Genomic DNA, 23,133 nt, shown 5'->3' on the forward strand with positions numbered 1-23,133 from the left:
AGGGCAAGCAACAAGCCCTCCTGGATGGCAAGTGGATTTCAAGCAGCTGGACCTTCCTCCGTTTGCCCTCACTTTGAAAAGATGGAAAGCTGAAGAGGGCCTTTGCTAGAGGCTTCTCTCGGAAACACGAGATAGGTTTGCAACTGGTTGCCTGCGTTACTGCTTTTTGCCTTACGCTAACTCGTATTCAGTTCTGCAAAGAGCGCGCCGGGAAGGCTCTAGTGGGGAACCCCTGGCAAAACGCAGCTCTTGCATTGGCCGGGAATCGAACCCGGGCCTCCCGCGTGGCAGGCGAGAATTCTACCACTGAACCACCAATGCTATGCACGCTATGCCGTTGCTACTCAGATTCCCACGAGGCGCCCTCAGACCCGGTGGAAGCGCACATGGCTGCCATGCCATGTCTTGTCAATGCCGCCCTCGAAACATCGGGCATGGGGCGAAACGTGCATTTGGGAGCAGAACATAATACGCCATATGGCCTTCTGCGTGGCTGCCTAAAAGCAGCGTGCCTTTCCGAGCAAAGGCTTTCGGCTCCGGAGGGAAAAGCTGCCTCGGTTAGCGGCGGGGCACGAGGCTTTTGAAGAAAAGAAAGCCGAGGGGTGCATTGGCCGGGAATCGAACCCGGGCCTCCCGCGTGGCAGGCGAGAATTCTACCACTGAACCACCAATGCCACGGCCGGCCGCCGGACTGTGCGTACTGACGTGACCAACAGCACAGAACAAGTCCAGATCCAAGACCTTCACGTGTCTGCCCCGAGGGCAAAGGAAAAGGAAAGGCCGGCACCAGCGCTCTGCCAAACGCCAGCGGGTTGCCCGGCTAGCTCAGTCGGTAGAGCATGAGACTCTTAATCTCAGGGTCGTGGGTTCGAGCCCCACGTTGGGCGGCGTGCTCACCTTTTCCTGGCCGAGCGGGAAAAACCGCAACGCAAACTAGCATGCAGAAGTGAAAACTTACCTGAAGCAGACAATGCCTTGACAAAGGGAAAATGCTTTTACTAGTCCACCGGGGCACCAAAACAAACGCCTTCCCACGATGTCTAGTGAAGCTGCCTTTTTCGCTCACCACCCTATTTGCAAAAGAGTTATTGGATCATCTTGGAGCACCTGACTGCAACATCTCCTTGTTCTCTGCCCCCCCTGGTCCCAGACTGCAACGTGCCTCCTCAGGTGATGGCAATTCAGGCAGACTGGAAATGCCCTACTGGATCGCAGTGGACGCAACGTGGAAACTTTAAAATCCTGCCATGCTCGGCGCATTTCATCAGCTGCAGTTCCTCCCTTCCCTTATAAGAAAGGAGCAGCCTGGCCAGCGTGGTCGGGTCAGTCTGGAGCGTTTCCACGGGCGAAAGTGAAAAGGGCAAGCAACAAGCCCTCCTGGATGGCAAGTGGATTTCAAGCAGCTGGACCTTCCTCCGTTTGCCCTCACTTTGAAAAGATGGAAAGCTGAAGAGGGCCTTTGCTAGAGGCTTCTCTCGGAAACACGAGATAGGTTTGCAACTGGTTGCCTGCGTTACTGCTTTTTGCCTTACGCTAACTCGTATTCAGTTCTGCAAAGAGCGCGCCGGGAAGGCTCTAGTGGGGAACCCCTGGCAAAACGCAGCTCTTGCATTGGCCGGGAATCGAACCCGGGCCTCCCGCGTGGCAGGCGAGAATTCTACCACTGAACCACCAATGCTATGCACGCTATGCCGTTGCTACTCAGATTCCCACGAGGCGCCCTCAGACCCGGTGGAAGCGCACATGGCTGCCATGCCATGTCTTGTCAATGCCGCCCTCGAAACATCGGGCATGGGGCGAAACGTGCATTTGGGAGCAGAACATAATACGCCATATGGCCTTCTGCGTGGCTGCCTAAAAGCAGCGTGCCTTTCCGAGCAAAGGCTTTCGGCTCCGGAGGGAAAAGCTGCCTCGGTTAGCGGCGGGGCACGAGGCTTTTGAAGAAAAGAAAGCCGAGGGGTGCATTGGCCGGGAATCGAACCCGGGCCTCCCGCGTGGCAGGCGAGAATTCTACCACTGAACCACCAATGCCACGGCCGGCCGCCGGACTGTGCGTACTGACGTGACCAACAGCACAGAACAAGTCCAGATCCAAGACCTTCACGTGTCTGCCCCGAGGGCAAAGGAAAAGGAAAGGCCGGCACCAGCGCTCTGCCAAACGCCAGCGGGTTGCCCGGCTAGCTCAGTCGGTAGAGCATGAGACTCTTAATCTCAGGGTCGTGGGTTCGAGCCCCACGTTGGGCGGCGTGCTCACCTTTTCCTGGCCGAGCGGGAAAAACCGCAACGCAAACTAGCATGCAGAAGTGAAAACTTACCTGAAGCAGACAATGCCTTGACAAAGGGAAAATGCTTTTACTAGTCCACCGGGGCACCAAAACAAACGCCTTCCCACGATGTCTAGTGAAGCTGCCTTTTTCGCTCACCACCCTATTTGCAAAAGAGTTATTGGATCATCTTGGAGCACCTGACTGCAACATCTCCTTGTTCTCTGCCCCCCCTGGTCCCAGACTGCAACGTGCCTCCTCAGGTGATGGCAATTCAGGCAGACTGGAAATGCCCTACTGGATCGCAGTGGACGCAACGTGGAAACTTTAAAATCCTGCCATGCTCGGCGCATTTCATCAGCTGCAGTTCCTCCCTTCCCTTATAAGAAAGGAGCAGCCTGGCCAGCGTGGTCGGGTCAGTCTGGAGCGTTTCCACGGGCGAAAGTGAAAAGGGCAAGCAACAAGCCCTCCTGGATGGCAAGTGGATTTCAAGCAGCTGGACCTTCCTCCGTTTGCCCTCACTTTGAAAAGATGGAAAGCTGAAGAGGGCCTTTGCTAGAGGCTTCTCTCGGAAACACGAGATAGGTTTGCAACTGGTTGCCTGCGTTACTGCTTTTTGCCTTACGCTAACTCGTATTCAGTTCTGCAAAGAGCGCGCCGGGAAGGCTCTAGTGGGGAACCCCTGGCAAAACGCAGCTCTTGCATTGGCCGGGAATCGAACCCGGGCCTCCCGCGTGGCAGGCGAGAATTCTACCACTGAACCACCAATGCTATGCACGCTATGCCGTTGCTACTCAGATTCCCACGAGGCGCCCTCAGACCCGGTGGAAGCGCACATGGCTGCCATGCCATGTCTTGTCAATGCCGCCCTCGAAACATCGGGCATGGGGCGAAACGTGCATTTGGGAGCAGAACATAATACGCCATATGGCCTTCTGCGTGGCTGCCTAAAAGCAGCGTGCCTTTCCGAGCAAAGGCTTTCGGCTCCGGAGGGAAAAGCTGCCTCGGTTAGCGGCGGGGCACGAGGCTTTTGAAGAAAAGAAAGCCGAGGGGTGCATTGGCCGGGAATCGAACCCGGGCCTCCCGCGTGGCAGGCGAGAATTCTACCACTGAACCACCAATGCCACGGCCGGCCGCCGGACTGTGCGTACTGACGTGACCAACAGCACAGAACAAGTCCAGATCCAAGACCTTCACGTGTCTGCCCCGAGGGCAAAGGAAAAGGAAAGGCCGGCACCAGCGCTCTGCCAAACGCCAGCGGGTTGCCCGGCTAGCTCAGTCGGTAGAGCATGAGACTCTTAATCTCAGGGTCGTGGGTTCGAGCCCCACGTTGGGCGGCGTGCTCACCTTTTCCTGGCCGAGCGGGAAAAACCGCAACGCAAACTAGCATGCAGAAGTGAAAACTTACCTGAAGCAGACAATGCCTTGACAAAGGGAAAATGCTTTTACTAGTCCACCGGGGCACCAAAACAAACGCCTTCCCACGATGTCTAGTGAAGCTGCCTTTTTCGCTCACCACCCTATTTGCAAAAGAGTTATTGGATCATCTTGGAGCACCTGACTGCAACATCTCCTTGTTCTCTGCCCCCCCTGGTCCCAGACTGCAACGTGCCTCCTCAGGTGATGGCAATTCAGGCAGACTGGAAATGCCCTACTGGATCGCAGTGGACGCAACGTGGAAACTTTAAAATCCTGCCATGCTCGGCGCATTTCATCAGCTGCAGTTCCTCCCTTCCCTTATAAGAAAGGAGCAGCCTGGCCAGCGTGGTCGGGTCAGTCTGGAGCGTTTCCACGGGCGAAAGTGAAAAGGGCAAGCAACAAGCCCTCCTGGATGGCAAGTGGATTTCAAGCAGCTGGACCTTCCTCCGTTTGCCCTCACTTTGAAAAGATGGAAAGCTGAAGAGGGCCTTTGCTAGAGGCTTCTCTCGGAAACACGAGATAGGTTTGCAACTGGTTGCCTGCGTTACTGCTTTTTGCCTTACGCTAACTCGTATTCAGTTCTGCAAAGAGCGCGCCGGGAAGGCTCTAGTGGGGAACCCCTGGCAAAACGCAGCTCTTGCATTGGCCGGGAATCGAACCCGGGCCTCCCGCGTGGCAGGCGAGAATTCTACCACTGAACCACCAATGCTATGCACGCTATGCCGTTGCTACTCAGATTCCCACGAGGCGCCCTCAGACCCGGTGGAAGCGCACATGGCTGCCATGCCATGTCTTGTCAATGCCGCCCTCGAAACATCGGGCATGGGGCGAAACGTGCATTTGGGAGCAGAACATAATACGCCATATGGCCTTCTGCGTGGCTGCCTAAAAGCAGCGTGCCTTTCCGAGCAAAGGCTTTCGGCTCCGGAGGGAAAAGCTGCCTCGGTTAGCGGCGGGGCACGAGGCTTTTGAAGAAAAGAAAGCCGAGGGGTGCATTGGCCGGGAATCGAACCCGGGCCTCCCGCGTGGCAGGCGAGAATTCTACCACTGAACCACCAATGCCACGGCCGGCCGCCGGACTGTGCGTACTGACGTGACCAACAGCACAGAACAAGTCCAGATCCAAGACCTTCACGTGTCTGCCCCGAGGGCAAAGGAAAAGGAAAGGCCGGCACCAGCGCTCTGCCAAACGCCAGCGGGTTGCCCGGCTAGCTCAGTCGGTAGAGCATGAGACTCTTAATCTCAGGGTCGTGGGTTCGAGCCCCACGTTGGGCGGCGTGCTCACCTTTTCCTGGCCGAGCGGGAAAAACCGCAACGCAAACTAGCATGCAGAAGTGAAAACTTACCTGAAGCAGACAATGCCTTGACAAAGGGAAAATGCTTTTACTAGTCCACCGGGGCACCAAAACAAACGCCTTCCCACGATGTCTAGTGAAGCTGCCTTTTTCGCTCACCACCCTATTTGCAAAAGAGTTATTGGATCATCTTGGAGCACCTGACTGCAACATCTCCTTGTTCTCTGCCCCCCCTGGTCCCAGACTGCAACGTGCCTCCTCAGGTGATGGCAATTCAGGCAGACTGGAAATGCCCTACTGGATCGCAGTGGACGCAACGTGGAAACTTTAAAATCCTGCCATGCTCGGCGCATTTCATCAGCTGCAGTTCCTCCCTTCCCTTATAAGAAAGGAGCAGCCTGGCCAGCGTGGTCGGGTCAGTCTGGAGCGTTTCCACGGGCGAAAGTGAAAAGGGCAAGCAACAAGCCCTCCTGGATGGCAAGTGGATTTCAAGCAGCTGGACCTTCCTCCGTTTGCCCTCACTTTGAAAAGATGGAAAGCTGAAGAGGGCCTTTGCTAGAGGCTTCTCTCGGAAACACGAGATAGGTTTGCAACTGGTTGCCTGCGTTACTGCTTTTTGCCTTACGCTAACTCGTATTCAGTTCTGCAAAGAGCGCGCCGGGAAGGCTCTAGTGGGGAACCCCTGGCAAAACGCAGCTCTTGCATTGGCCGGGAATCGAACCCGGGCCTCCCGCGTGGCAGGCGAGAATTCTACCACTGAACCACCAATGCTATGCACGCTATGCCGTTGCTACTCAGATTCCCACGAGGCGCCCTCAGACCCGGTGGAAGCGCACATGGCTGCCATGCCATGTCTTGTCAATGCCGCCTCGAAACATCGGGCATGGGGCGAAACGTGCATTTGGGAGCAGAACATAATACGCCATATGGCCTTCTGCGTGGCTGCCTAAAAGCAGCGTGCCTTTCCGAGCAAAGGCTTTCGGCTCCGGAGGGAAAAGCTGCCTCGGTTAGCGGCGGGGCACGAGGCTTTTGAAGAAAAGAAAGCCGAGGGGTGCATTGGCCGGGAATCGAACCCGGGCCTCCCGCGTGGCAGGCGAGAATTCTACCACTGAACCACCAATGCCACGGCCGGCCGCCGGACTGTGCGTACTGACGTGACCAACAGCACAGAACAAGTCCAGATCCAAGACCTTCACGTGTCTGCCCCGAGGGCAAAGGAAAAGGAAAGGCCGGCACCAGCGCTCTGCCAAACGCCAGCGGGTTGCCCGGCTAGCTCAGTCGGTAGAGCATGAGACTCTTAATCTCAGGGTCGTGGGTTCGAGCCCCACGTTGGGCGGCGTGCTCACCTTTTCCTGGCCGAGCGGGAAAAACCGCAACGCAAACTAGCATGCAGAAGTGAAAACTTACCTGAAGCAGACAATGCCTTGACAAAGGGAAAATGCTTTTACTAGTCCACCGGGGCACCAAAACAAACGCCTTCCCACGATGTCTAGTGAAGCTGCCTTTTTCGCTCACCACCCTATTTGCAAAAGAGTTATTGGATCATCTTGGAGCACCTGACTGCAACATCTCCTTGTTCTCTGCCCCCCCTGGTCCCAGACTGCAACGTGCCTCCTCAGGTGATGGCAATTCAGGCAGACTGGAAATGCCCTACTGGATCGCAGTGGACGCAACGTGGAAACTTTAAAATCCTGCCATGCTCGGCGCATTTCATCAGCTGCAGTTCCTCCCTTCCCTTATAAGAAAGGAGCAGCCTGGCCAGCGTGGTCGGGTCAGTCTGGAGCGTTTCCACGGGCGAAAGTGAAAAGGGCAAGCAACAAGCCCTCCTGGATGGCAAGTGGATTTCAAGCAGCTGGACCTTCCTCCGTTTGCCCTCACTTTGAAAAGATGGAAAGCTGAAGAGGGCCTTTGCTAGAGGCTTCTCTCGGAAACACGAGATAGGTTTGCAACTGGTTGCCTGCGTTACTGCTTTTTGCCTTACGCTAACTCGTATTCAGTTCTGCAAAGAGCGCGCCGGGAAGGCTCTAGTGGGGAACCCCTGGCAAAACGCAGCTCTTGCATTGGCCGGGAATCGAACCCGGGCCTCCCGCGTGGCAGGCGAGAATTCTACCACTGAACCACCAATGCTATGCACGCTATGCCGTTGCTACTCAGATTCCCACGAGGCGCCCTCAGACCCGGTGGAAGCGCACATGGCTGCCATGCCATGTCTTGTCAATGCCGCCCTCGAAACATCGGGCATGGGGCGAAACGTGCATTTGGGAGCAGAACATAATACGCCATATGGCCTTCTGCGTGGCTGCCTAAAAGCAGCGTGCCTTTCCGAGCAAAGGCTTTCGGCTCCGGAGGGAAAAGCTGCCTCGGTTAGCGGCGGGGCACGAGGCTTTTGAAGAAAAGAAAGCCGAGGGGTGCATTGGCCGGGAATCGAACCCGGGCCTCCCGCGTGGCAGGCGAGAATTCTACCACTGAACCACCAATGCCACGGCCGGCCGCCGGACTGTGCGTACTGACGTGACCAACAGCACAGAACAAGTCCAGATCCAAGACCTTCACGTGTCTGCCCCGAGGGCAAAGGAAAAGGAAAGGCCGGCACCAGCGCTCTGCCAAACGCCAGCGGGTTGCCCGGCTAGCTCAGTCGGTAGAGCATGAGACTCTTAATCTCAGGGTCGTGGGTTCGAGCCCCACGTTGGGCGGCGTGCTCACCTTTTCCTGGCCGAGCGGGAAAAACCGCAACGCAAACTAGCATGCAGAAGTGAAAACTTACCTGAAGCAGACAATGCCTTGACAAAGGGAAAATGCTTTTACTAGTCCACCGGGGCACCAAAACAAACGCCTTCCCACGATGTCTAGTGAAGCTGCCTTTTTCGCTCACCACCCTATTTGCAAAAGAGTTATTGGATCATCTTGGAGCACCTGACTGCAACATCTCCTTGTTCTCTGCCCCCCCTGGTCCCAGACTGCAACGTGCCTCCTCAGGTGATGGCAATTCAGGCAGACTGGAAATGCCCTACTGGATCGCAGTGGACGCAACGTGGAAACTTTAAAATCCTGCCATGCTCGGCGCATTTCATCAGCTGCAGTTCCTCCCTTCCCTTATAAGAAAGGAGCAGCCTGGCCAGCGTGGTCGGGTCAGTCTGGAGCGTTTCCACGGGCGAAAGTGAAAAGGGCAAGCAACAAGCCCTCCTGGATGGCAAGTGGATTTCAAGCAGCTGGACCTTCCTCCGTTTGCCCTCACTTTGAAAAGATGGAAAGCTGAAGAGGGCCTTTGCTAGAGGCTTCTCTCGGAAACACGAGATAGGTTTGCAACTGGTTGCCTGCGTTACTGCTTTTTGCCTTACGCTAACTCGTATTCAGTTCTGCAAAGAGCGCGCCGGGAAGGCTCTAGTGGGGAACCCCTGGCAAAACGCAGCTCTTGCATTGGCCGGGAATCGAACCCGGGCCTCCCGCGTGGCAGGCGAGAATTCTACCACTGAACCACCAATGCTATGCACGCTATGCCGTTGCTACTCAGATTCCCACGAGGCGCCCTCAGACCCGGTGGAAGCGCACATGGCTGCCATGCCATGTCTTGTCAATGCCGCCCTCGAAACATCGGGCATGGGGCGAAACGTGCATTTGGGAGCAGAACATAATACGCCATATGGCCTTCTGCGTGGCTGCCTAAAAGCAGCGTGCCTTTCCGAGCAAAGGCTTTCGGCTCCGGAGGGAAAAGCTGCCTCGGTTAGCGGCGGGGCACGAGGCTTTTGAAGAAAAGAAAGCCGAGGGGTGCATTGGCCGGGAATCGAACCCGGGCCTCCCGCGTGGCAGGCGAGAATTCTACCACTGAACCACCAATGCCACGGCTGGCCGCCGGACTGTGCGTACTGACGTGACCAACAGCACAGAACAAGTCCAGATCCAAGACCTTCACGTGTCTGCCCCGAGGGCAAAGGAAAAGGAAAGGCCGGCACCAGCGCTCTGCCAAACGCCAGCGGGTTGCCCGGCTAGCTCAGTCGGTAGAGCATGAGACTCTTAATCTCAGGGTCGTGGGTTCGAGCCCCACGTTGGGCGGCGTGCTCACCTTTTCCTGGCCGAGCGGGAAAAACCGCAACGCAAACTAGCATGCAGAAGTGAAAACTTACCTGAAGCAGACAATGCCTTGACAAAGGGAAAATGCTTTTACTAGTCCACCGGGGCACCAAAACAAACGCCTTCCCACGATGTCTAGTGAAGCTGCCTTTTTCGCTCACCACCCTATTTGCAAAAGAGTTATTGGATCATCTTGGAGCACCTGACTGCAACATCTCCTTGTTCTCTGCCCCCCCTGGTCCCAGACTGCAACGTGCCTCCTCAGGTGATGGCAATTCAGGCAGACTGGAAATGCCCTACTGGATCGCAGTGGACGCAACGTGGAAACTTTAAAATCCTGCCATGCTCGGCGCATTTCATCAGCTGCAGTTCCTCCCTTCCCTTATAAGAAAGGAGCAGCCTGGCCAGCGTGGTCGGGTCAGTCTGGAGCGTTTCCACGGGCGAAAGTGAAAAGGGCAAGCAACAAGCCCTCCTGGATGGCAAGTGGATTTCAAGCAGCTGGACCTTCCTCCGTTTGCCCTCACTTTGAAAAGATGGAAAGCTGAAGAGGGCCTTTGCTAGAGGCTTCTCTCGGAAACACGAGATAGGTTTGCAACTGGTTGCCTGCGTTACTGCTTTTTGCCTTACGCTAACTCGTATTCAGTTCTGCAAAGAGCGCGCCGGGAAGGCTCTAGTGGGGAACCCCTGGCAAAACGCAGCTCTTGCATTGGCCGGGAATCGAACCCAGGGCCTCCCGCGTGGCAGGCGAGAATTCTACCACTGAACCACCAATGCTATGCACGCTATGCCGTTGCTACTCAGATTCCCACGAGGCGCCCTCAGACCCGGTGGAAGCGCACATGGCTGCCATGCCATGTCTTGTCAATGCCGCCCTCGAAACATCGGGCATGGGGCGAAACGTGCATTTGGGAGCAGAACATAATACGCCATATGGCCTTCTGCGTGGCTGCCTAAAAGCAGCGTGCCTTTCCGAGCAAAGGCTTTCGGCTCCGGAGGGAAAAGCTGCCTCGGTTAGCGGCGGGGCACGAGGCTTTTGAAGAAAAGAAAGCCGAGGGGTGCATTGGCCGGGAATCGAACCGGCCTCCGCGTGGCAGGCGAGATTCTACCACTGACCACCAATGCACGGCCGCGCGACTGTGCAGTACTGACGTGACCAACAGCACAGAACAAGTCCAGATCCAAGACCTTTCACGTGTCTGCCCCGAGGGCAAAGGAAAAGGAAAGGCCGGCACCAGCGCTCTGCCAAACGCCAGCGGGTTGCCCGGCTAGCTCAGTCGGTAGAGCATGAGACTCTTAATCTCAGGGTCGTGGGTTCGAGCCCCACGTTGGGCGGCGTGCTCACCTTTTCCTGGCCGAGCGGGAAAAAACCGCAACGCAAACTAGCATGCAGAAGTGAAAACTTACCTGAAGCAGACAATGCCTTGACAAAGGGAAAATGCTTTTACTAGCCACCGGGGCACCAAAACAACGCCTTCCCACGATGTCTAGTGAAGCTGCCTTTTTCGCTCACCACCCTATTTGCAAAAGAGTTATTGGATTCACTTGGAGCACCTGACTGCAACATCTCCTTGTTCTCTGCCCCCCCTGGTCCCAGACTGCAACGTGCCTCCTCAGGTGATGGCAATTCAGGCAGACTGGAAATGCCCTACTGGATCGCAGTGGACGCAACGTGGAAACTTTAAAATCCTGCCATGCTCGGCGCATTTCATCAGCTGCAGTTCCTCCCTTCCCTTATAAGAAAGGAGCAGCCTGGCCAGCGTGGTCGGGTCAGTCTGGAGCGTTTCCACGGGCGAAAGTGAAAAGGGCAAGCAACAAGCCCTCCTGGATGGCAAGTGGATTTCAAGCAGCTGGACCTTCCTCCGTTTGCCCTCACTTTGAAAAGATGGAAAGCTGAAGAGGGCCTTTGCTAGAGGCTTCTCTCGGAAACACGAGATAGGTTTGCAACTGGTTGCCTGCGTTACTGCTTTTTGCCTTACGCTAACTCGTATTCAGTTCTGCAAAGAGCGCGCCGGGAAGGCTCTAGTGGGGAACCCCTGGCAAAACGCAGCTCTTGCATTGGCCGGGAATCGAACCCGGGCCTCCCGCGTGGCAGGCGAGAATTCTACCACTGAACCACCAATGCTATGCACGCTATGCCGTTGCTACTCAGATTCCCACGAGGCGCCCTCAGACCCGGTGGAAGCGCACATGGCTGCCATGCCATGTCTTGTCAATGCCGCCCTCGAAACATCGGGCATGGGGCGAAACGTGCATTTGGGAGCAGAACATAATACGCCATATGGCCTTCTGCGTGGCTGCCTAAAAGCAGCGTGCCTTTCCGAGCAAAGGCTTTCGGCTCCGGAGGGAAAAGCTGCCTCGGTTAGCGGCGGGGCACGAGGCTTTTGAAGAAAAGAAAGCCGAGGGGTGCATTGGCCGGGAATCGAACCCGGGCCTCCCGCGTGGCAGGCGAGAATTCTACCACTGAACCACCAATGCCACGGCCGGCCGCCGGACTGTGCGTACTGACGTGACCAACAGCACAGAACAAGTCCAGATCCAAGACCTTCACGTGTCTGCCCCGAGGGCAAAGGAAAAGGAAAGGCCGGCACCAGCGCTCTGCCAAACGCCAGCGGGTTGCCCGGCTAGCTCAGTCGGTAGAGCATGAGACTCTTAATCTCAGGGTCGTGGGTTCGAGCCCCACGTTGGGCGGCATGCTCACCTTTTCCTGGCCGAGCGGGAAAAACCGCAACGCAAACTAGCATGCAGAAGTGAAAACTTACCTGAAGCAGACAATGCCTTGACAAAGGGAAAATGCTTTTACTAGTCCACCGGGGCACCAAAACAAACGCCTTCCCACGATGTCTAGTGAAGCTGCCTTTTTCGCTCACCACCCTATTTGCAAAAGAGTTATTGGATCATCTTGGAGCACCTGACTGCAACATCTCCTTGTTCTCTGCCCCCCCTGGTCCCAGACTGCAACGTGCCTCCTCAGGTGATGGCAATTCAGGCAGACTGGAAATGCCCTACTGGATCGCAGTGGACGCAACGTGGAAACTTTAAAATCCTGCCATGCTCGGCGCATTTCATCAGCTGCAGTTCCTCCCTTCCCTTATAAGAAAGGAGCAGCCTGGCCAGCGTGGTCGGGTCAGTCTGGAGCGTTTCCACGGGCGAAAGTGAAAAGGGCAAGCAACAAGCCCTCCTGGATGGCAAGTGGATTTCAAGCAGCTGGACCTTCCTCCGTTTGCCCTCACTTTGAAAAGATGGAAAGCTGAAGAGGGCCTTTGCTAGAGGCTTCTCTCGGAAACACGAGATAGGTTTGCAACTGGTTGCCTGCGTTACTGCTTTTTGCCTTACGCTAACTCGTATTCAGTTCTGCAAAGAGCGCGCCGGGAAGGCTCTAGTGGGGAACCCCTGGCAAAACGCAGCTCTTGCATTGGCCGGGAATCGAACCCGGGCCTCCCGCGTGGCAGGCGAGAATTCTACCACTGAACCACCAATGCTATGCACGCTATGCCGTTGCTACTCAGATTCCCACGAGGCGCCCTCAGACCCGGTGGAAGCGCACATGGCTGCCATGCCATGTCTTGTCAATGCCGCCCTCGAAACATCGGGCATGGGGCGAAACGTGCATTTGGGAGCAGAACATAATACGCCATATGGCCTTCTGCGTGGCTGCCTAAAAGCAGCGTGCCTTTCCGAGCAAAGGCTTTCGGCTCCGGAGGGAAAAGCTGCCTCGGTTAGCGGCGGGGCACGAGGCTTTTGAAGAAAAGAAAGCCGAGGGGTGCATTGGCCGGGAATCGAACCCGGGCCTCCCGCGTGGCAGGCGAGAATTCTACCACTGAACCACCAATGCCACGGCCGGCCGCCGGACTGTGCGTATTGACGTGACCAACAGCACAGAACAAGTCCAGATCCAAGACCTTCACGTGTCTGCCCCGAGGGCAAAGGAAAAGGAAAGGCCGGCACCAGCGCTCTGCCAAACGCCAGCGGGTTGCCCGGCTAGCTCAGTCGGTAGAGCATGAGACTCTTAATCTCAGGGTCGTGGGTTCGAGCCCCACGTTGGGCGGCGTGCTCACCTTTTCCTGGCCGAGCAGGAAAAACCGCAACGCAAACTAGCATTCAGAAGTGAAAACTTACCTGAAGCAGACAATGCCTTGACAAAGGGAAAATGCTTTTACTAGTCCACCGGGGCACCAAAACAAACGCCTTCCCACGATGTCTAGTGAAGCTGCCTTTTTCTCTCACCACCCTATTTGCAAAAGAGTTATTGGATCATCTTGGAGCACCTGACTGCAACATCTCCTTGTTCTCTGCCCCCCCTGGTCCCAGACTGCAACGTGCCTCCTCAGGTGATGGCAATTCAGGCAGACTGGAAATGCCCTACTGGATCGCAGTGGACGCAACGTGGAAACTTTAAAATCCTGCCATGCTCGGCGCATTTCATCAGCTGCAGTTCCTCCCTTCCCTTATAAGAAAGGAGCAGCCTGGCCAGCGTGGTCGGGTCAGTCTGGAGCGTTTCCACGGGCGAAAGTGAAAAGGGCAAGCAACAAGCCCTCCTGGATGGCAAGTGGATTTCAAGCAGCTGGACCTTCCTCCGTTTGCCCTCACTTTGAAAAGATGGAAAGCTGAAGAGGGCCTTTGCTAGAGGCTTCTCTCGGAAACACGAGATAGGTTTGCAACTGGTTGCCTGCGTTACTGCTTTTTGCCTTACGCTAACTCGTATTCAGTTCTGCAAAGAGCGCGCCGGGAAGGCTCTAGTGGGGAACCCCTGGCAAAACGCAGCTCTTGCATTGGCCGGGAATCGAACCCGGGCCTCCCGCGTGGCAGGCGAGAATTCTACCACTGAACCACCAATGCTATGCACGCTATGCCGTTGCTACTCAGATTCCCACGAGGCGCCCTCAGACCCGGTGGAAGCGCACATGGCTGCCATGCCATGTCTTGTCAATGCCGCCCTCGAAACATCGGGCATGGGGCGAAACGTGCATTTGGGAGCAGAACATAATACGCCATATGGCCTTCTGCGTGGCTGCCTAAAAGCAGCGTGCCTTTCCGAGCAAAGGCTTTCGGCTCCGGAGGGAAAAGCTGCCTCGGTTAGCGGCGGGGCACGAGGCTTTTGAAGAAAAGAAAGCCGAGGGGTGCATTGGCCGGGAATCGAACCCGGGCCTCCCGCGTGGCAGGCGAGAATTCTACCACTGAACCACCAATGCCGCCGCCGGACTGTGCGTACTGACGTGACCAACAGCACAGAACAAGTCCAGATCCAAGACCTTCACGTGTCTGCCCCGAGGGCAAAGGAAAAGGAAAGGCCGGCACCAGCGCTCTGCCAAACGCCAGCGGGTTGCCCGGCTAGCTCAGTCGGTAGAGCATGAGACTCTTAATCTCAGGGTCGTGGGTTCGAGCCCCACGTTGGGCGGCGTGCTCACCTTTCCTGGCCGAGCGGGAAAAACCGCAACGCAAACTAGCATGCAGAAGTGAAAACTTACCTGAAGCAGACAATGCCTTGACAAAGGGAAAATGCTTTTACTAGTCCACCGGGGCACCAAAACAAACGCCTTCCCACGATGTCTAGTGAAGCTGCCTTTTTCGCTCACCACCCTATTTGCAAAAGAGTTATTGGATCATCTTGGAGCACCTGACTGCAACATCTCCTTGTTCTCTGCCCCCCCTGGTCCCAGACTGCAACGTGCCTCCTCAGGTGATGGCAATTCAGGCAGACTGGAAATGCCCTACTGGATCGCAGTGGACGCAACGTGGAAACTTTAAAATCCTGCCATGCTCGGCGCATTTCATCAGCTGCAGTTCCTCCCTTCCCTTATAAGAAAGGAGCAGCCTGGCCAGCGTGGTCGGGTCAGTCTGGAGCGTTTCCACGGGCGAAAGTGAAAAGGGCAAGCAACAAGCCCTCCTGGATGGCAAGTGGATTTCAAGCAGCTGGACCTTCCTCCGTTTGCCCTCACTTTGAAAAGATGGAAAGCTGAAGAGGGCCTTTGCTAGAGGCTTCTCTCGGAAACACGAGATAGGTTTGCAACTGGTTGCCTGCGTTACTGCTTTTTGCCTTACGCTAACTCGTATTCAGTTCTGCAAAGAGCGCGCCGGGAAGGCTCTAGTGGGGAACCCCTGGCAAAATGCAGCTCTTGCATTGGCCGGGAATCGAACCCGGGCCTCCCGCGTGGCAGGCGAGAATTCTACCACTGAACCACCAATGCCACGGCCGGCCGCCGGACTGTGCGTACTGACGTGACCAACAGCACAGAACAAGTCCAGATCCAAGACCTTCACGTGTCTGCCCCGAGGGCAAAGGAAAAGGAAAGGCCGGCACCAGCGCTCTGCCAAACGCCAGCGGGTTGCCTGGCTAGCTCAGTCGGTAGAGCATGAGACTCTTAATCTCAGGGTCGTGGGTTCGAGCCCCACGTTGGGCGGCGTGCTCACATTTTCCTGGCTGAGCGGGAAAAACCGCAACGCAAACTAGCATGCAGAAGTGAAAACTTACCTGAAGCAGACAATGCCTTGACAAAGGGAAAATGCTTTTACTAGTCCACCGGGGCACCAAAACAAACGCCTTCCCACGATGTCTAGTGAAGCTGCCTTTTTCGCTCACCACCCTATTTGCAAAAGAGTTATTGGATCATCTTGGAGCACCTGACTGCAACATCTCCTTGTTCTCTGCCCCCCCTGGTCCCAGACTGCAACGTGCCTCCTCAGGTGATGGCAATTCAGGCAGACTGGAAATGCCCTACTGGATCGCAGTGGACGCAACGTGGAAACTTTAAAATCCTGCCATGCTCGGCGCATTTCATCAGCTGCAGTTCCTCCCTTCCCTTATAAGAAAGGAGCAGCCTGGCCAGCGTGGTCGGGTCAGTCTGGAGCGTTTCCACGGGCGAAAGTGAAAAGGGCAAGCAACAAGCCCTCCTGGATGGCAAGTGGATTTCAAGCAGCTGGACCTTCCTCCGTTTGCCCTCACTTTGAAAAGATGGAAAGCTGAAGAGGGCCTTTGCTAGAGGCTTCTCTCGGAAACACGAGATAGGTTTGCAACTGGTTGCCTGCGTTACTGCTTTTTGCCTTACGCTAACTCGTATTCAGTTCTGCAAAGAGCGCGCCGGGAAGGGCTCTAGTGGGGAACCCCTGGCAAAACGCAGCTCTTGCATTGGCCGGGAATCGAACCCGGGCCTCCCGCGTGGCAGGCGAGAATTCTACCACTGAACCACCAATGCTATGCACGCTATGCTGTTGCTACTCAGATTCCCACGAGGCGCCCTCAGACCCGGTGGAAGCGCACATGGCTGCCATGCCATGTCTTGTCAATGCCGCCCTCGAAACATCGGGCATGGGGCGAAACGTGCATTTGGGAGCAGAACATAATACGCCATATGGCCTTCTGCGTGGCTGCCTAAAAGCAGCGTGCCTTTCCGAGCAAAGGCTTTCGGCTCCGGAGGGAAAAGCTGCCTCGGTTAGCGGCGGGGCACGAGGCTTTTGAAGAAAAGAAAGCCGAGGGGTGCATTGGCCGGGAATCGAACCCGGGCCTCCCGCGTGGCAGGCGAGAATTCTACCACTGAACCACCAATGCCACGGCCGGCCGCCGGACTGTGCGTACTGACGTGACCAACAGCACAGAACAAGTCCAGATCCAAGACCTTCACGTGTCTGCCCCGAGGGCAAAGGAAAAGGAAAGGCCGGCACCAGCGCTCTGCCAAACACCAGCGGGTTGCCCGGCTAGCTCAGTCGGTAGAGCATGAGACTCTTAATCTCAGGGTCGTGGGTTCGAGCCCCACGTTGGGCGGCGTGCTCACCTTTTCCTGGCCGAGCGGGAAAAACCGCAACGCAAACTAGCATGCAGAAGTGAAAACTTACCTGAAGCAGACAATGCCTTGACAAAGGGAAAATGCTTTTACTAGTCCACCGGGGCACCAAAACAAACGCCTTCCCACGATGTCTAGTGAAGCTGCCTTTTTCGCTCACCACCCTATTTGCAAAAGAGTTATTGGATCATCTTGGAGCACCTGACTGCAACATCTCCTTGTTCTCTGCCCCCCCTGGTCCCAGACTGCAACGTGCCTCCTCAGGTGATGGCAATTCAGGCAGACTGGAAATGCCCTACTGGATCGCAGTGGACGCAACGTGGAAACTTTAAAATCCTGCCATGCTTGGCGCTTTTTATCAGCTGCAGTTCCTCCCTTCCCCTTAATAAGAAAGGAGCAGCCTGGCCAGCGTGGTCGGGTCGGTCTGAAGCGTTTCCACGGGCGAAAGTGAAAAGGGCAAGCAACAAGCCCTCCTGGATGGCAAGTGGATTTCAAGCAGCTGGACCTTCCTCCGTTTGCCCTCACTTTGAAAAGATGGAAAGCTGAAGAGGGCCTTTGCTAGAGGCTTCTCTCGGAAACACGAGATAGGTTTGCAACTGGTTGCCTGCGTTACTGCTTTTTGCCTTACGCTAACTCGTATTCATTTCTGCAAAGAGCGCGCCGGGAAGGCTCTAGTGGGGAACCCCTGGCAAAACGCAGCTCTTGCATTGGCCGGGAATCGAACCCGGGCCTCCCGCGTGGCAGGTGAGAATTCTACCACTGAACCACCAATGCTATGCACGCCGTGCCACTGCTACTCAGATTGCCACGAGGCGTGCTCAGACCCGGTGGAAGCGCACATGGCTGCCATGCCATGTCTTGTCAATGCCGCCCTCGAAACACCGGGAATGGGGCGAAACATGCATTTGGGAGCAGAACATAATACGCCATATGGCCTTCTGCGTGGCTGCCTAAAAGCAGCGTGCCTTTCCAAGCAAAGGCTTTCGGCTCCGGAGGGAAAAGCTGCCTCGATTAGCGGCGGGGCACAAGGCTTTTGAAGAAAAGAAAGCCGAGGGGTGCATTGGCCAGGAATCGAACCCAGGCCTCCCGCGTGGCAGGCGAGAATTCTACCACTGAACCACCAATGCCACGGTCAGCCGCCGGACTGTGCGTACCAACGTGACCAACAGCACAGAACAAGTCCAGATCCAAGACCTTCACGGGTCTGCCCCGAGGGCAAAGGAAAGGCCGGCACCAGCGCTCTGCCACACACCAGCGGGTTGCCCGGCTAGCTCAGTTGGTAGAGCATGAGATTTTTAATCTCAGGGTCGTGGGTTCGAGCCCCACGTTGGGCGGCGTGCTCACCTTTTCTTGGCCGAGCGGGAAAAACCGTAACGCAAACTAGCATGCAGAAGTGAAAACTTACCTGAAGCAGACAATGCCTTGACAAAGGGAAAATGCTTTTACTAGTCCACCGGGGCACCAAAACAAACGCCTTCCCACGATGTCTAGTGAAGCTGCCTTTTTCGCTCACCACCCTATTTGCAAAAGAGTTATTGGATCATCTTGGAGCCCCTGACTGCAACATCTCCTTGTTCTCTCATGTCTGGACCGAGGGCAAAGGAAAAGGAAAGGCCGGCACCAGCGCTCTGCCAAAGGGTAGCAGGTTGCCTGGCTGGTGTATACTGTTTCGAGATCAACATCTATTTTTGATGGTGATAAAATATGTGATGAAATATCTAACACCAAAATGGCATAATTTTTTTCTTCAGTAACTTCATGTAAAACAGCTGAAGATGGTATTTGTATGTATTTGTATTTTACACACCTACAGGTATTCACATCAGCACTGCAATATAAAGGTAACAACAGTTTGTGCATGTATTTATCATAACAGTTATATCACCATTGGTGTTTACAGTGGGTGCACGAGCACTGCCATAATCTTTTAAAAATTGCTCCTTTCCTCAAAGTAGTAGTGTCCAACCTTAACATTTAGTGGGCCAGTTATAACAGATGAACTGGAGATGGTATCTATAAAATTATAAGCTAAAAAGTAAAAGTAACAAACAAATTATAATTTCACAGAGAATCAGTTTTGTGGTTTGTGGCATCAATGACACTGACAACTGTACAGCATTCTAAAGACAGAATAGGAATATATTTTAAAAAATAGTAAAAATAAATTTCATCTAAAAAAAGGGGGACAGTAATATAGTATCAATAAATTTAAATGTATACTTAGATGTAAAACAGGACATCTCAATAGCTACTTGCTGTGCCAGATACTAAGGTGTTGCTGATTGGGGAATTGTTGGCATTTTTGCAACCTTTCTAATAGGCTTATAGAAAATGTTAGGGGGGTTTACCTTATCTGTAAACAAACTTTAAAATACAGGAAAGTATCTCCCATTGGTACCCGGTTACCCATTATACCTATGACTACGTGTTGAAAGGCATTAAATAATTAAAATCAGGATTATTGTGAATAAAGCTATTTCTTAACCACCTCCACCTGTGTCTGGAGTACGTACCCATCGAGAAATTGTGCTTGTGACTGCTGGGTCTCCCTTTGCTACGGGTCTGGGGCGCTGCTCCCGGACCACTGGATCAGTGGGGTGAGTGTCCATGAAAAACTGTGATTCACGTGATAACTTAATAAAGAAATAGTCGTGGAAACATTTTTCCCTGGGTGAAGGGCACGGCACCTGGACCAGCTCTGTGAAGGGGTGAGCGAATGCTAATTGAGACTGGCTGTTTCAAATGTTAAATTAGACTTGATGTGCTGAGTGGCTTAGCGCAAGTTTTGGTATTATTGTATTTATCTCCCATTGATGACATTATAAAGTGAATAATGTAGACCCTATTGTAAAATATAAAAATATTTTGTCACCGAGGAGTTTCATGACCATATGACCATATTTTACAAAAGGGAGACATTACGTGTTATGATACACAAGATTCAGTGATTTGTGACAGAAAATACATCACTAAGCATTCATTGCTCTTGTGTATTATAAGCAAATCATTTACATCATTTCCCTTTTCTGTGTAATAATAAAACAGTACCTTGTACTTGATTGTAACTAAGGTGCATGGATCCAGATTGTTTATTTAATGTTTAAATGATTATTACTTGCCTTATGGTATAGAGATCCAAATTAAGGAAAATCCATTTGGCTTAGCAATTAAAAATGACTCAAAGCTCCACCTTTACATCTCTGAATAATGATATACAACTAAATCATCGCCAATGTGAATAATAGACTCAAGTCTTAAACAAAATATATGTAGAATGGGAAAAAAAAGAAAAGAAAAGAAAAAGAAAGGGGGGGAAAGTGATTATAATTTAAAGGACAAGGAAAGGCTAATAAAGAGTTAATCTAAGCTGCAGGCATACCTTCAATTGTCCCAATAGTGCCCTTAAATTTTTACAATGCACTAAATCATGTAAAATAATGTAAAATAGAAGGAAGTGCTTTTATTTTAATACCTTTGGGTTCAAATATGTCCATAACTGCTTGAAAACTGTGCTCTACCCAGACCTTATGCCAGCTTCCGGTTTAGACTCTTCTGGCCCGCTACTTAAAGTGCAGTGAATATGCATAGGGTGGGCGGGGCTTAGCAATGTCACAGGCAGTCCGTTTCACCCCCCCTTTATCTTTCTTTCTGCATCATTTCACATTTTGAGGGAGGATGAATATTTTAACTGAATATGAACTTTATATAAAATGTCTCCTTTAAGTCTCCCCATATTTCTCCCGTTCAGATGATCAGAAGCCAAACAGGAAGAAAAAATGCTAAGCTCTGTAAAGAAAGTTCCCATAATGCCTCACTCTTGCACCAAGACCCAGACCAAGACTATGGTGCACATTCATGAAAACGTGAGTTCGAATCCTGAATGGGATAAATTCGGATTGGATACGAAAATTTCACGATAATATCGTATTGGTGATCCGAAAGTCACGAAATTTTCATACCAAATGATTTTAAACAACAGGAAAACTTTTCCGATTTTTTCACGCAAGCGAAAAGGTCGTGCAAGACTATGAAAAAGTTGTACAAAAAATTCGGCCAAAAGAACACTCTGAGCGTTCGTGTCTTAGTAAATCTGCCCCTATGAGTCAGTTTCCTGCTGATTGTCTCAGATCCACATTCCTAAGGGGGGAGTGAGTTCTTAGCATTCTTGAGGGAGGGGGGAGCAGGAAAGAGCAGAGAACAGAAAGCTGTGTGTATCTGGCACAGGAATTAGACACAACTAATCTTTTCAGAGAAGTCAGTGCAGCGTTTCTGTGAGTGCTTATGGCTGTATTTACATAGACCTTTCTGATAAAGCTTACTTAGTTTTTACCTTTCTTTCTCCTTTAAATGTGTTTTAATATGTGTTTTATAATAGTGAGCCGCCTTCCTCCACCTAATCCCGTGTAAAAATGTAGCGAAAAAGCGCATGCGCGGGAAACACGTTGAAACAAACTTTGTCTGTAGTGGGTATCTGTAGCTCCAGGAGGCGTGTGACGTCAGATGCCATTGGAACAACCGCACGGTGAGAAGTGGTGCAGAGGGAGGCTACCCACTGTTAAGAGAGTAAGTTCCCAGCCAGGATGATTCTTTTTAGTATAAAAGTGGCGGTGCTTGACTAATGGTGATACCTCCACTTTACTCTACTGGCCATTTGTCTTTATTTCATTATATGCGAGCCTAAAACCTGTTAACCCCTTAACGGACAATTTAGTATACGGGCAATATACATCTGGACAGAGTTTGGTCTAAAGAGGTTTTAAATTGTGTGAGACTCCTTGAGACAACAAAATTTTGTAAATACTTTTTATGCAAAATGTACTTTGTTTAACTGTTACCCTTAACTCTTAAGGAAGTTAAGCTGTTCTAAGTTTTAACCCCAACATTTTACCCAAAACTTATAAATGTACTGCCTAGAAAGTTTTTTCTCTGTATTATAAGTAAATAAAAATCACTTGTGTGTTTTTAATCATATTATGGTATATGTGGTTTTGTAAGGAAGTGCCAACTCTAATTAAAAATACTCCTACCTTCCTCCTACCTCCAGCCTACATTCAGCTCCTCACCGTTATTCATAAAGCATAAAAAATTAAGAGGATTATAAAGTCCTCCCTATACAGTACCCAAATAACAGTACTTAGCATAACACTTGCAAAGCCCTCTCAAGAACAGAGAAGTTTAAATGGTGGCAGCTTCTCCCAAAGGAGGAAAATCAAGCAGAAAATGTGTTGGATGTCTGGGAGCTACAGTTGCATCCCAATCTTATGATGTTTTGGAGTACTAGTAAAAATTACTTAACTATTATTTAAATCTTCAAAAGATATAGGCATATTTTAGTTTGAAATACAATATTTATGGACTTCACCTATTGAATATTTTTGGTTTAAAATGCTGCCTTTCTCACACTATTTATATCAGAGTTCCCAAACTTTGCACAGTCAGTCACTGGATGACCATGTATTCAGGGTTAGAAAAAGGTGGGTGGTGCCACCAACAGCCAATTTATTTCCACCCATTAAATTTCATTGGTTTATATTTAAACTGATGCCATTATTTAAGTATTAATTCAAGGGTTGTTAAACTTTCCAAAGTTAGTCACTGGGTATTTGCAGTTCAAAGCTAGGAAAAGTTGGCAGAGCCACCAACAGCCAATCAGATTTCATCCATTGAATTTTATTCAATGCATTTTAAATTCTCACACTTATGCCACGGTGCTCACTGTTTGTCACTGGGTGACTTCGACTCAAGGTTAGAAAAAGTGGGCACACCCACCAATCACAATTTACCTATTGACTTTTATTGGTTTAAATTTAAACTGCTGCCGTTCTTTAACTATTAATCCTAGCGTCCCTAAACTTTGCAGAGTTAGTCACTGGGTAACTGCAGTTCCAGGTTAGAAAAGGTGGGCGGAGCCACCAACCACCAATCAGATGTCACTCAGTGACATTCATTGGGGAAATTTACATTTCTGCCATTCAGATACTATTAAAACCAGGGTCCCCAAATTTTGCATAGTGGTTTTTACTATATACGTTGTTGTTGTTGTTGTTATTAGTTTATATTGCTTATTTTTCTATTCAGTCCCTCTCCTATTCATATATCACTCTTTCATTCAAACCACATCCTGTTTGCTAAGGTAATTTGGATACTAGCAACCAAATAGCTGCTGAAACTCCAAGTTGGAGAGCTGCCAAACAAACGGAAATAATTAAAAAACTACAAATAATATAAAATGAATACCAAGTGCAAATTATTTCAGAATATTACTCTCTACATCATACTAAAAGTTAACTTGAAGGTGGACAACCCTTGTAA

The 23,133-nt window shown here is 52.1% G+C and overlaps 40 non-coding genes across 40 annotated transcripts; 14 read left to right on the top strand and 26 right to left on the bottom strand.

Annotated features, from left to right (window-relative positions):
• Window positions 1-250: 250 nt before the first annotated feature.
• trnag-gcc lies at window positions 251-321 on the bottom strand. The gene has a single exon. It is a non-coding gene; the product is annotated as a tRNA-Gly (tRNA).
• A 282-nt stretch (window positions 322-603) lies between these two features.
• trnag-gcc lies at window positions 604-674 on the bottom strand. Its single transcript has one exon. It is a non-coding gene; the product is annotated as a tRNA-Gly (tRNA).
• A 140-nt stretch (window positions 675-814) lies between these two features.
• Window positions 815-887, top strand: trnak-cuu. The gene has a single exon. It is a non-coding gene; the product is annotated as a tRNA-Lys (tRNA).
• Window positions 888-1,607: 720 nt separating this feature from the next.
• trnag-gcc lies at window positions 1,608-1,678 on the bottom strand. Its single transcript has one exon. It is a non-coding gene; the product is annotated as a tRNA-Gly (tRNA).
• Window positions 1,679-1,960: 282 nt separating this feature from the next.
• On the bottom strand, window positions 1,961-2,031 carry trnag-gcc. The gene has a single exon. It is a non-coding gene; the product is annotated as a tRNA-Gly (tRNA).
• A 140-nt stretch (window positions 2,032-2,171) lies between these two features.
• Window positions 2,172-2,244, top strand: trnak-cuu. Its single transcript has one exon. It is a non-coding gene; the product is annotated as a tRNA-Lys (tRNA).
• A 720-nt stretch (window positions 2,245-2,964) lies between these two features.
• Window positions 2,965-3,035, bottom strand: trnag-gcc. The gene has a single exon. It is a non-coding gene; the product is annotated as a tRNA-Gly (tRNA).
• Window positions 3,036-3,317: 282 nt separating this feature from the next.
• trnag-gcc lies at window positions 3,318-3,388 on the bottom strand. The gene has a single exon. It is a non-coding gene; the product is annotated as a tRNA-Gly (tRNA).
• Window positions 3,389-3,528: 140 nt separating this feature from the next.
• Window positions 3,529-3,601, top strand: trnak-cuu. The gene has a single exon. It is a non-coding gene; the product is annotated as a tRNA-Lys (tRNA).
• Window positions 3,602-4,321: 720 nt separating this feature from the next.
• On the bottom strand, window positions 4,322-4,392 carry trnag-gcc. The gene has a single exon. It is a non-coding gene; the product is annotated as a tRNA-Gly (tRNA).
• A 282-nt stretch (window positions 4,393-4,674) lies between these two features.
• trnag-gcc lies at window positions 4,675-4,745 on the bottom strand. The gene has a single exon. It is a non-coding gene; the product is annotated as a tRNA-Gly (tRNA).
• Window positions 4,746-4,885: 140 nt separating this feature from the next.
• trnak-cuu lies at window positions 4,886-4,958 on the top strand. Its single transcript has one exon. It is a non-coding gene; the product is annotated as a tRNA-Lys (tRNA).
• A 720-nt stretch (window positions 4,959-5,678) lies between these two features.
• On the bottom strand, window positions 5,679-5,749 carry trnag-gcc. Its single transcript has one exon. It is a non-coding gene; the product is annotated as a tRNA-Gly (tRNA).
• A 281-nt stretch (window positions 5,750-6,030) lies between these two features.
• Window positions 6,031-6,101, bottom strand: trnag-gcc. The gene has a single exon. It is a non-coding gene; the product is annotated as a tRNA-Gly (tRNA).
• A 140-nt stretch (window positions 6,102-6,241) lies between these two features.
• trnak-cuu lies at window positions 6,242-6,314 on the top strand. Its single transcript has one exon. It is a non-coding gene; the product is annotated as a tRNA-Lys (tRNA).
• Window positions 6,315-7,034: 720 nt separating this feature from the next.
• On the bottom strand, window positions 7,035-7,105 carry trnag-gcc. The gene has a single exon. It is a non-coding gene; the product is annotated as a tRNA-Gly (tRNA).
• A 282-nt stretch (window positions 7,106-7,387) lies between these two features.
• trnag-gcc lies at window positions 7,388-7,458 on the bottom strand. The gene has a single exon. It is a non-coding gene; the product is annotated as a tRNA-Gly (tRNA).
• Window positions 7,459-7,598: 140 nt separating this feature from the next.
• Window positions 7,599-7,671, top strand: trnak-cuu. Its single transcript has one exon. It is a non-coding gene; the product is annotated as a tRNA-Lys (tRNA).
• Window positions 7,672-8,391: 720 nt separating this feature from the next.
• On the bottom strand, window positions 8,392-8,462 carry trnag-gcc. Its single transcript has one exon. It is a non-coding gene; the product is annotated as a tRNA-Gly (tRNA).
• A 282-nt stretch (window positions 8,463-8,744) lies between these two features.
• On the bottom strand, window positions 8,745-8,815 carry trnag-gcc. The gene has a single exon. It is a non-coding gene; the product is annotated as a tRNA-Gly (tRNA).
• Window positions 8,816-8,955: 140 nt separating this feature from the next.
• trnak-cuu lies at window positions 8,956-9,028 on the top strand. The gene has a single exon. It is a non-coding gene; the product is annotated as a tRNA-Lys (tRNA).
• A 720-nt stretch (window positions 9,029-9,748) lies between these two features.
• trnag-gcc lies at window positions 9,749-9,820 on the bottom strand. The gene has a single exon. It is a non-coding gene; the product is annotated as a tRNA-Gly (tRNA).
• A 485-nt stretch (window positions 9,821-10,305) lies between these two features.
• Window positions 10,306-10,378, top strand: trnak-cuu. The gene has a single exon. It is a non-coding gene; the product is annotated as a tRNA-Lys (tRNA).
• Window positions 10,379-11,097: 719 nt separating this feature from the next.
• trnag-gcc lies at window positions 11,098-11,168 on the bottom strand. Its single transcript has one exon. It is a non-coding gene; the product is annotated as a tRNA-Gly (tRNA).
• Window positions 11,169-11,450: 282 nt separating this feature from the next.
• Window positions 11,451-11,521, bottom strand: trnag-gcc. The gene has a single exon. It is a non-coding gene; the product is annotated as a tRNA-Gly (tRNA).
• Window positions 11,522-11,661: 140 nt separating this feature from the next.
• trnak-cuu lies at window positions 11,662-11,734 on the top strand. The gene has a single exon. It is a non-coding gene; the product is annotated as a tRNA-Lys (tRNA).
• Window positions 11,735-12,454: 720 nt separating this feature from the next.
• trnag-gcc lies at window positions 12,455-12,525 on the bottom strand. The gene has a single exon. It is a non-coding gene; the product is annotated as a tRNA-Gly (tRNA).
• A 282-nt stretch (window positions 12,526-12,807) lies between these two features.
• Window positions 12,808-12,878, bottom strand: trnag-gcc. Its single transcript has one exon. It is a non-coding gene; the product is annotated as a tRNA-Gly (tRNA).
• A 140-nt stretch (window positions 12,879-13,018) lies between these two features.
• trnak-cuu lies at window positions 13,019-13,091 on the top strand. The gene has a single exon. It is a non-coding gene; the product is annotated as a tRNA-Lys (tRNA).
• Window positions 13,092-13,811: 720 nt separating this feature from the next.
• Window positions 13,812-13,882, bottom strand: trnag-gcc. The gene has a single exon. It is a non-coding gene; the product is annotated as a tRNA-Gly (tRNA).
• A 282-nt stretch (window positions 13,883-14,164) lies between these two features.
• On the bottom strand, window positions 14,165-14,235 carry trnag-gcc. Its single transcript has one exon. It is a non-coding gene; the product is annotated as a tRNA-Gly (tRNA).
• A 133-nt stretch (window positions 14,236-14,368) lies between these two features.
• On the top strand, window positions 14,369-14,441 carry trnak-cuu. Its single transcript has one exon. It is a non-coding gene; the product is annotated as a tRNA-Lys (tRNA).
• A 719-nt stretch (window positions 14,442-15,160) lies between these two features.
• trnag-gcc lies at window positions 15,161-15,231 on the bottom strand. The gene has a single exon. It is a non-coding gene; the product is annotated as a tRNA-Gly (tRNA).
• A 140-nt stretch (window positions 15,232-15,371) lies between these two features.
• trnak-cuu lies at window positions 15,372-15,444 on the top strand. The gene has a single exon. It is a non-coding gene; the product is annotated as a tRNA-Lys (tRNA).
• Window positions 15,445-16,165: 721 nt separating this feature from the next.
• On the bottom strand, window positions 16,166-16,236 carry trnag-gcc. Its single transcript has one exon. It is a non-coding gene; the product is annotated as a tRNA-Gly (tRNA).
• A 282-nt stretch (window positions 16,237-16,518) lies between these two features.
• trnag-gcc lies at window positions 16,519-16,589 on the bottom strand. Its single transcript has one exon. It is a non-coding gene; the product is annotated as a tRNA-Gly (tRNA).
• A 140-nt stretch (window positions 16,590-16,729) lies between these two features.
• Window positions 16,730-16,802, top strand: trnak-cuu. The gene has a single exon. It is a non-coding gene; the product is annotated as a tRNA-Lys (tRNA).
• Window positions 16,803-17,524: 722 nt separating this feature from the next.
• On the bottom strand, window positions 17,525-17,595 carry trnag-gcc. Its single transcript has one exon. It is a non-coding gene; the product is annotated as a tRNA-Gly (tRNA).
• Window positions 17,596-17,877: 282 nt separating this feature from the next.
• Window positions 17,878-17,948, bottom strand: trnag-gcc. Its single transcript has one exon. It is a non-coding gene; the product is annotated as a tRNA-Gly (tRNA).
• A 134-nt stretch (window positions 17,949-18,082) lies between these two features.
• trnak-uuu lies at window positions 18,083-18,155 on the top strand. Its single transcript has one exon. It is a non-coding gene; the product is annotated as a tRNA-Lys (tRNA).
• Window positions 18,156-23,133: the final 4,978 nt, after the last annotated feature.

This window comes from Xenopus tropicalis, chromosome 2, assembly GCF_000004195.4.
Source record: "Xenopus tropicalis strain Nigerian chromosome 2, UCB_Xtro_10.0, whole genome shotgun sequence".
In the NCBI taxonomy this organism is placed as follows: Eukaryota; Metazoa; Chordata; class Amphibia; order Anura; family Pipidae; genus Xenopus; species Xenopus tropicalis.